General features: G+C 35.8%; 1 protein-coding gene across 3 annotated transcripts in view; it reads left to right on the top strand.

Annotated features, from left to right (window-relative positions):
* The first annotated feature begins 678 nt into the window (after positions 1-678).
* The window catches only part of LOC120774806, a 46,752-nt gene continuing 38,130 nt past the window's right edge, over positions 679-9,300 (top strand). Inside the window, exons 1-2 of one of the 3 annotated variants that reach the window (XM_040104603.1) lie at positions 689-783; positions 912-1,040. The gene's annotated coding sequence lies outside the window, so the exon portion shown is untranslated. Of the gene's footprint in view, positions 1,041-9,300 lie in introns of all 3 variants that reach the window. The other 2 variants (XM_040104602.1, XM_040104604.1) reach the window with 2 other exon arrangements.

Here is a 9,300-nt window from a genome sequence, read left to right as displayed (position 1 = left end):
GAGTGTATGTGGGCAAGAAAAAAAACATAGTAATTAATACAATTACAACAACGGTGTGGATTTACTGCGTTCACGCACACCTCTGCAACGTGTGTGTATATATTTTTTGACGCGCTTTTATTTCGCTCCGAAATCTCTTAGCTTGCCAGCGTTTTCAGTAAATTACTCTTTGCAATACTCTTCCATTCTTTTGGCAGTCGCGCTGGCGTATTGCGATTTTCAAGCACAATACTAAGATAATTGCTACTATCAGACTTAAAGCAGTTTAGCTTTTTTGGAACACTAGTAATTATCACGCTCAATTGCTCAGTCACTCAAATATTAAGCGCCAGTGACGGTGGTAAGCTCAAACCCCTCATTATCACATCACATGGCAACACTCCGCACACTGAAACTAGCACTCCGTTTTCCCTCATATGCAGCACTTTTGGAGCGCACTTTTAAGCCAAGAGCGTAAACGCTGTCGTTTTGCCTCTCCTGTTGGCTCAAAGCACTTGTCTTGATTGACGGTGGTGTCTAGCCGACCACCTTGCAGGCGCTAGCCTCAACGCCTTTACGTGAACTGGCAATGGCGATGGCGGTGGTGGTGGTGGCGGCGCCACTCGTTGACTTGTTTAACTGTGTGTCGGTTTTGAGCTTAATTCCGTTGGCGTGTGATAAAAATACGTTAGTAATCAATTGCAAGCCCAACTGCCAAGACACGGAATTAAGACGCGCCTTCGCCGTTGTCGTCGTGGTTTAACAATCGCTAATTTAGTCGTTTTCATTTAATAAATATACATAGTAAGCAGCATACAACAGCAGCATTAAGCAAAATATTGAGCGTGTTGTTAAAACCATTGAAAAGTGTTGCAAGCCTAGAACTACAATTGAATTAAAGATTTTATAATATTATAAACAATAAATTGCAGTAACAGCGATTCGTGCATCACGTACACCTGCTATTGAGTGGATAATTTGCAGTTATTTTCGAATTTTTGGAACCATTGTCAAATTTTGCCGTAGAACGACAAACCACCAAAGCGTTTAACGCTAAAATTGTACGTGTTTGAATTTTCATATTTATTATCATTCGATTTCATGGCAAACTCATTACTTCATAACAACTAATACATATGTGCATTTTGATTTTTTTTTAAATTTCGTGCGTGCTAGAAGCATTTCATACCTTTATGCTATTCATTAATCGTGGTATATGAGATTTTTTTTTCCTTTTCCTCTTGCCTTCACTTCCTATTTCGTACTTAGTACATACATATGCCTTGCAGTGTATTATATTGCGGCGTGGATATGGGGATAACAAAAAAAAAATTATCAAAAAAGTTTAAAAAAAAATATAAGTTATGGCCTTTGCAAAAACCCGCTAGAAAATTGTTAATTTTTAAAACAAAAAGTAAAAATTATAATATGCCAGTAGTGTCATTATGTTGTGCCAAAGCCGTTATCAAATCAGTGATCACATTAAAAAAAAAAAGTAGTTACTATTTTTAAGTTCTTTGCTTGATGTACATATCTGTGGAATTTTTCTTAAATTTTTAATAAATCGTCACCTAAAATGCAAAACAACGTAATATCACTTATCATAAGTTTATTGGCGAAGGAAAAACGTTGTATGGAAACCACTCATATTGAAACCAAATTTGAAATTTGGTTATAAAATGGTTATGCATATATTTTTTACATCTGACAGCGGAAGCTGAAAATTTTTTAATATGATGTATTGAATCGTAAGCAATAAAAAATTTCGATTTTTTTTGAGGATACGTTATTTTGCATTTTAGGCCACGATATGCATCATCTTCATAAGATATTATTTCCAATATTTCCTTCCGAATATTTCTGATTTGTTATGCTTTATTATTTTAATCAATATTATAGTATTTATTATGGGTTCTTCTATTAATTTTCTAGCTGTTATCAATCAGAAGATCATACAAATATTTAAATGTATTTGACATACAACCAAATAACATTGATGCCGTTCAAGTTACTTCTTCCTTTTTTGATCTTCGGTTACAATTTATCTATTAAGAGCTGCTTGAGACATACAAACCTTGTATTCCTCTTGGTCTCATAATCGCAAAAAGACTCATACCCCAATCATATTACCACAGAAAGAAGAAATTCCGCTATATGACTATATTTTGCAAGTACGTGGGTTCGAAACGTGTAGAAGATTTTCTTACATCCCTCTTAAGAGTCACAGTCAACCGGCGTTCTTAGCTGCCTAAGTGAGATCCTTCATATTCTATCACGAAGTTGAGCCTCATTACTTAAAAACTAACCTAACTTTTAAAGTCCGTCAAAGTTAAAAATATACTGGACTCTGTTTTCTTCATAACAGTAACTATGGCAACTTATCAGACACAACATTACAATATGGTACTTTCCAACGATGCAAGTACTTGTTAAAAAGCGAGAGTTTCAGAATAAAAATCATCTTTCATCACTAAAAAGCAATTCTTCGTTTTGTTGTGAGGTTTTAGTTTTGAAATTTTGGTAAAATTGCTAAAAATTGAGTCCATCACTATCAGCGGACAATCCTAAAACTCTGAATACATTTCTGACTAGAAAAATTGTCTTGAAAATTCCTCAACTGTTAGTAACGGTTTCATAAACGGTAGATCTTCGGTATATGCATATTACATATATACCGGAAAACGTAAATAAAACGCAAAATATTAAATTATTTATAATATTTTAATGCCGCCTTGAGTGTAATCCTCACCAGATGTAATACACTTATGCCAACGATTTTTCCAGTACTCGAAAGACTTTTTATAAGCACTTTTTGGGATGGCCTTTAGCTCCTTCAGCGAGTTTCGTTTTACCTCGTCGGTCGACTGAAAACGGGTTCCACGGAACGGCAATTTTATTTTGGGAGTCACATCTGGTGAATACTGGGTTGACCGATGGTGTCCATTGTGTTTTTGACTTTTCTATCACAATCGTGGCTCGATGACAAAATCCATGAGTGGTTTTGCCAAAATTCCGGCCGTTTCCGACGGATGTTTTCACGCAAATGCCTCAATATGGCCAATGAATTTAAATCATAATTTCCGTGACCTTTTTTATCCAATGTATATGCTCAATTTACATGAGATTTGCAATGTGATCCACGGAATGTGATTCACGGAAAATGAACACTGATACGTAAATTGCGTACCTCTGACGTCTACAAAACTTTTCCGAAAATTAAGTGATTTTTTAGGTTAAGTCTAAAATTTCATAATTGAAATAATTTAATACAAACCAATAAATTAAAAATACATTTAATTAGAATGATATTTTGATCGCTTTCATTTTTTAATTGCACCTGTAACATAGCAAAATTAATTATAAAGTTGTAATGTTATGTTAGTTTGCTTTAAATGCTTGTCATGTTTAATATTAAGTATTTGCCAATGCACATACATGATTGTTTTAACATTTACTAACCACAAAATACCCGAATGCATCACTTGTCAGTCAGTTGGATTAGCATACTAAACTAACTAATTGATTTTGCTCCGCTCACCGCTCCACCAAGTGACTAATTAATTTTCATCCGGGGCAAAGTTCCAACGAACCACTTAGCATTAGCACTTAGCTACAACAACGCAATTGTTATTTGCACCCTGCAGTGATATATCAAACTGCTTAGAATCAATATTAAGTTACAAACAAAAATTTTTAAACGAATTAGACTGAGAAGTACTAGTTTACAACTAGATTAACTTTCAATCTTCATGCATGTTTTTAAAGCGAAGGGCGCTCTTAGTTTTGTTAAACGATGGTGAAATGAATTTAAAAATCCGCTTACTATAAAAATTATTTTTACATCATTGGTAAAGACTGTATTGGAGTTGGAGTCTTCTTAGATATCGAACCCTGCTTATCAAGTACATTCGGAGAAGTTAGAGTCCGTTCCAAAATAAGGAGGAGAGTAATCGTTGAGTATTATTAACTATTAGGAAGGAATGAATTATAAATCGATTTGTTAAATTTGGTCTCTATGAGTGTACACAATAAGGAGCAATTCTTAGTCAGATTAATTGTACGAAGTTTTTATATTATTGTATACATATATATGGCAATATCGTCTTTCGATTTTTTACTAAACCCAATGCTTACGTTTTACTTATTGAACTCTTTTCTTCGCACTATTATGAAGAAATATTTAAGTTTTATATCTGTTAATTAACACATTAAAAACTATCGCTATAATATTTTTGGATAGTACGAAAAAAAGACAGTTCTCTGACCAATTATCAGGTAGTTTACAACCAGTAAATTTTACTGCTGGGTGCTTTGAAAGCTTTAAAATTATTCATTCATTTTCGCGTATGTAATAAATCTGTTTAAATTTCATCTAAAACGGATGACAAGCAATTGAGATAATTGGAGAACTCTTTTGAGAAGCAGGCATAACGATTTTTCCTCAATTAATCATTATTTTAGCTAAAAGGTTATGATATTCTTTGCAGAATCATTGCAATTTATGTCTTAGCAACTGAGCGTGAATGAAAATGTTACACTTTTCTATGACACTCGAAAGCCCTTTCTACTTTGCAAAGTCAAAAATAAATAATTAAGCACTGTATTAAATTATTTCTACCAAGCAAAAATATTAAAACCATCTCTCATATATAAATCCCGACCGAATTTGACAAAAGTCGCTAACAAAGTGGTAATATATTCCGTGGACTAAAAATTTTAATTTCTATTTATAAAAGTAATACAAATTTACAAAGTACAAAGTGCGCAGACTGTAAGCAAGATAAATGCCCGAATAAAACACTTTTGCGTGGGTCACGTATAAAAGTACATAAAGTCGCTACTGAAATTTCGGACTTTTGACAGCCATAAAATAGTTCTCTTTTGTTTATATAAGACAAGCAACTTAAAATTCTCTAAGAGTTTCAATATAAAAAAATTTATTTATATAACTTATTATTATGCAAAGTAAAGAAGAAGTATTATTATACAATCAGAGAATTGGTGATTTTGAGGTTGACAGATCTTCCTCCTTTGCATTTTATTTGAATTAGATTGTATATTATATTGGAGCACACCACGATTATTTTCTTTAAGAGGTTAAAAGTGTTAAGTAATTTCAGTACAAGTTTCATAACTCGTGGTGTTTGTGAATGCAGACAGCGGCTGTGATGATTTTATCTAAACAGCGAGCGCAATCTGGTACATATATTATCTCAACTAACAATGTTTGATAAAAAAACTTTTTTTTTTGGAAGCAAATTATCAGAAGTTAAATAAAAAAAGTGTATATGGTATTTTTACATTTATCTCAAATATCCCTAAATGACATCATATTATTTATCAGTATATACCTAAGTGCGTTTCTTTTAAAGGTTAGGTCTAATCACGAACATATTAACTAAATTGAAACTTTCCAGCCCTGCTGGTATAAGTGGCCGGCATATTATTTTACCCTGAATAGGTTAAAATTTACATATAAATTACAACATGCGACATTACGAGCTGAATCGATTTAGTCCTGTTTGTCTGTCTGTGTGTCTTCTCCCTGCGGGCAGGGTGTAGAATTGCCCGCGAAAAAGTAGACTTGTCGTAAGAGGCGACTAAAATCTAATATGCACTAAGTCAAAGCTACGAGGTGTGACCGCAGACTTAAATCTGGTACTACGTGGAGCAGTTAGCCCTTGGAGTTCGCTCCAATCAGCACATTGGATTTGGCCGTTTGGAAAGATTCATGGTGGCTGTGGTTTAAACCTAAAGGCAGGTAGAATTAAATATGTAGTGTAGAGTCGTACTGCGGCCTGGTGTCGGATTAACAGCACGGCAGAGGTTTTAGATCGGCCTCAAACACGAGCAATGTGGAAAAGGTTTCCCTTCCACCTGACCAGTTGGAACCTAATAATATTTGCAAAACACATTCATATATTATTATGGGGGAACTTCAACGTTGTTTTGATAGTGTTTTTGTTTGTTTTGATCTATGTGCTTTCAAGCACCGTGAGTATAGGCTGTCAACGGCAGGTACTCACGTAAAACACAACAACTGTTGTCCGTCTGTCTGTATATACGCTAACTAGTTCCTCAGTTTTTGGGATATCGATCAGAAATTTGTTACATTTGTAAAATAAAGGATCGGATTAAAGTGTTTTTATGGAAATCTTTCTCATTTGACGAGATATCTTCCAGAAATTTGTTATTGTCTATGAAAATGGTGCAAGCTTTCACACAATTGTTTGGATCGAGTATAGTATATAGCTGCCAAAGTGATTGACTAAAATTATGTTAAAATCATTTTGAAGGGTATTATAGGTGCAACCGAAGTAATTTTCTTTTATATTTTCTGACTATTCTCAAATGTACAGAGGGTTCGCTAGCTGCCAATAACCTCTATAAGACTTGCATATCATAACTATTCTTCTTGGTTTGGTATGCGGTGATTATATCTCGTCATATTTTGGTACACAAAATTTTTCTTTCCCAGTGAGTCTCACCAACTCAGGATCCTTCGATAACAAGATCGATCCTTAGCATATCATTCGAACATAAAAACTTTCAGAATATCATCTGAAAATGTCTCTACAGTAGAACTTCTTATATAACTCGAGCTATTTATTTATTTCAGTAGAAGACCACACAGCTTATTACCTCCTTTCTCTTCACTTGTCATTTGAAGATTGATTTCAGATACAATTTTTTCTAAGCGGCCTATGAATATGAGAAATTTTTTTACAATAGTCAATGTAGCTTTATTTTCATGGTTCGTCTTCAATAAATATTTTTAATACAATATATAAAATAAAATTAAATACATATTTCAACCTAAAATGGCTTCTTGAAACATTGGACTATGAAGTCAAAAACAAGAAAATTATAAGAAATAAGGTAGACAATTTTCTAACCTACAGAAGTCATATTCTAGAATTTTCTAAGTTAACTATAGCCTAGGCTCAAGAATAGAAAAAACAACAAACATAATTGTAGATGCTCTTGAAGCTCACTGATGAAGAGCTAAAAGTAAAAGTACGACAAATGTAGTTACATTTGTAAAAAGTACGACATAAAATAAATTATTCATTACTCTCTTCACTGCACACAGTTTTAGCAGACACAAGAGTTATGCGAGTAAATTTATTTTGAGTCTTGCAAGAGTTGCAACGCACATTAGTTACGCTCAGCCCACTTTAATGCCGCGAATATTGGCATATTGGTGTCAGAGTAAATTTGCCAGCATCATGGAAATGAATTTCAAAAGTTGTGTAGCATTTGTACACCCTTCTCTGCCTCCGCTGAAGAAGCAGCCAGGCACTTTGCCGCAACAGTTGCCAAGTCATTATTGCTGCTTGGAAAACACCATTCAAACTATGCGCTGTTGTTTTGTTATTATTGTGTCATTTACGAGAGCCCAGAGTGAGCAGCAGCGTGAACGGATCGTGGCTGAAGATAAAACTGCTGCTAAAAATGCAATAAAATAAAATATCAGCGAGTATAAATATAAGTGTATGAAAGTGTAAATATTTGTATGAAAGAGGCCATAATAACAACAACGCGGAGCCATACCGAAATGCAAAAACATTTTGTAAAAAAAAAGCAACAACAAATAAATAAAACATTAGCGTGCGCAACCATTTAGCTATGACATAACAGCTAAAAAGCGGTTTTGAGCACAGCCAACAGCTCAGCCATTCACCCAGCCAGCCAGTCAGCCAACCATCCATCCGCTCTCGGCTGCCAGCCATGGTAGCGCGCATGCGCAACAAAAACAGCCGCTGGAGTCTATGAACGCGCGCCGTAAACAATTTCCTTTTATTTTCATTTTCGTTTTTTGTTTTGCTTTTTAATTCCGTTTGCCCACCTACTTTCTTGCTTTTTCCATTTCTGCGAAAGTCATGCGCTCTTTCACGCTCACTTTCATGTCCGCGTCTGGCAGCTTTTTCTCCGAAGTGCGATTACTTCATTGGTGCTGTCATTAGCAATTCACCGCCAATAATGGCTAAGTAATAAGGTTAATAGTGTTTTTTTCATTCTTTATTTGTCTGTTGATTTTCTTGATTGATCGCTGCATGCGATGGAGGTCATCAAATGTTTCGCGTAATCCATTAACATACAATTGTAAATAGGGATTATGTAATACGAGTTGGGTATACTCACACACATTTATACTCATAGTCTTCAAATTTATTGCACACTCACTCTACTGCGATTTTTTGTAGTGGTATTTTCGTGTAGGTTGTTTAACAACGACTTTCGCTTCAAGGTGCATTTTCGCAAATATTTGAAATATTTACTTAAAACATTTTTCCAACACCACAGTGGTCAAGTGTATCATATTTTTGGGACCCCAGTCCTGCAGTCTTCTCGATTTGTCAGACCCATTCTGCGGGTGAGAATTCCGATCAGGTTCCTGCAATCTCTTCTATCGAATGCCAATAGGAACTTTATGTACTTCCGATTCCCTACCGAACTATGCCCGAAGGCCAGTAGTCGTCCCGCCGATTTTTCTGCTCAGTTTTCAGCCTTCACGCATATAAAGCATTGCTAGCCTTTCTCACTCTTTCTTGTACAATGTGCTTCCACAACAGTTTGCTGTCCAAGCCTACCCCAAGGTACTTGGTGCGGTCTTTAAAACAGAGTTGTGTGACCGAAGGGAACCTCCATTGAGAAATGTTTGCTTTCTTATGAATACAAGCAGATCTGTCTTCACCGGGTTCAACCACAGACCCACTTGTAATGCCCATTTCGGGACTGTATTGTGAGTGGTAGTCATAATACTACAAATAGTCTGTAGACACCTACCCGTTATTAAAATGGCAATGACGTCCACATATAACACTATCTTATGGGACTTGTCGTCCAAGTATTTTAGCAGTTTATTTACCACTAATTACGGTCTGTCCGCGGTGGTGGCACCTGATTTCGCCACGCTTAGCACCCTCCAGTTCATAATCCTCACGTCCGGATTGGCTGCCGTCGCTTCCTTTGACGTTGTCGGTTTGTCGTGTAGCTTTTCGACCACCTCCCTCCACTTCCTCTTTTTCAAAGGCGCCTTCGGTTCACTCTTCGTCGAAAGCTGTCTCTTTCCAGCGATGTGCTTTTCAATGCGATTAGTGTACGATGGATAAGAGGCATTGCACCAGTAACGAGTAGCGAAGTGTACCCGGTCATTCTTCACCACCTCTCTGGCCCAAACCTGCCGTTACAACTTCTCTTCCTTCAGTCTGAACTTGCCTTCGAGACGGCTGCATATTCCAACTGACGCTTTGTACCTAGCTTTTATCTTCAACCTTTCTCTTGTTGCCAGAGTTGGAATCCTTCGTCACCTGCTCA

The sequence above is a fragment of the Bactrocera tryoni genome, chromosome 4, assembly GCF_016617805.1.
Source record: "Bactrocera tryoni isolate S06 chromosome 4, CSIRO_BtryS06_freeze2, whole genome shotgun sequence".
Taxonomy (NCBI): domain Eukaryota; kingdom Metazoa; phylum Arthropoda; class Insecta; order Diptera; family Tephritidae; genus Bactrocera; species Bactrocera tryoni.
The sequence above is the reverse complement of the archived record's forward strand: the minus strand, read 5'-3'. Positions and strand labels throughout refer to the sequence as shown.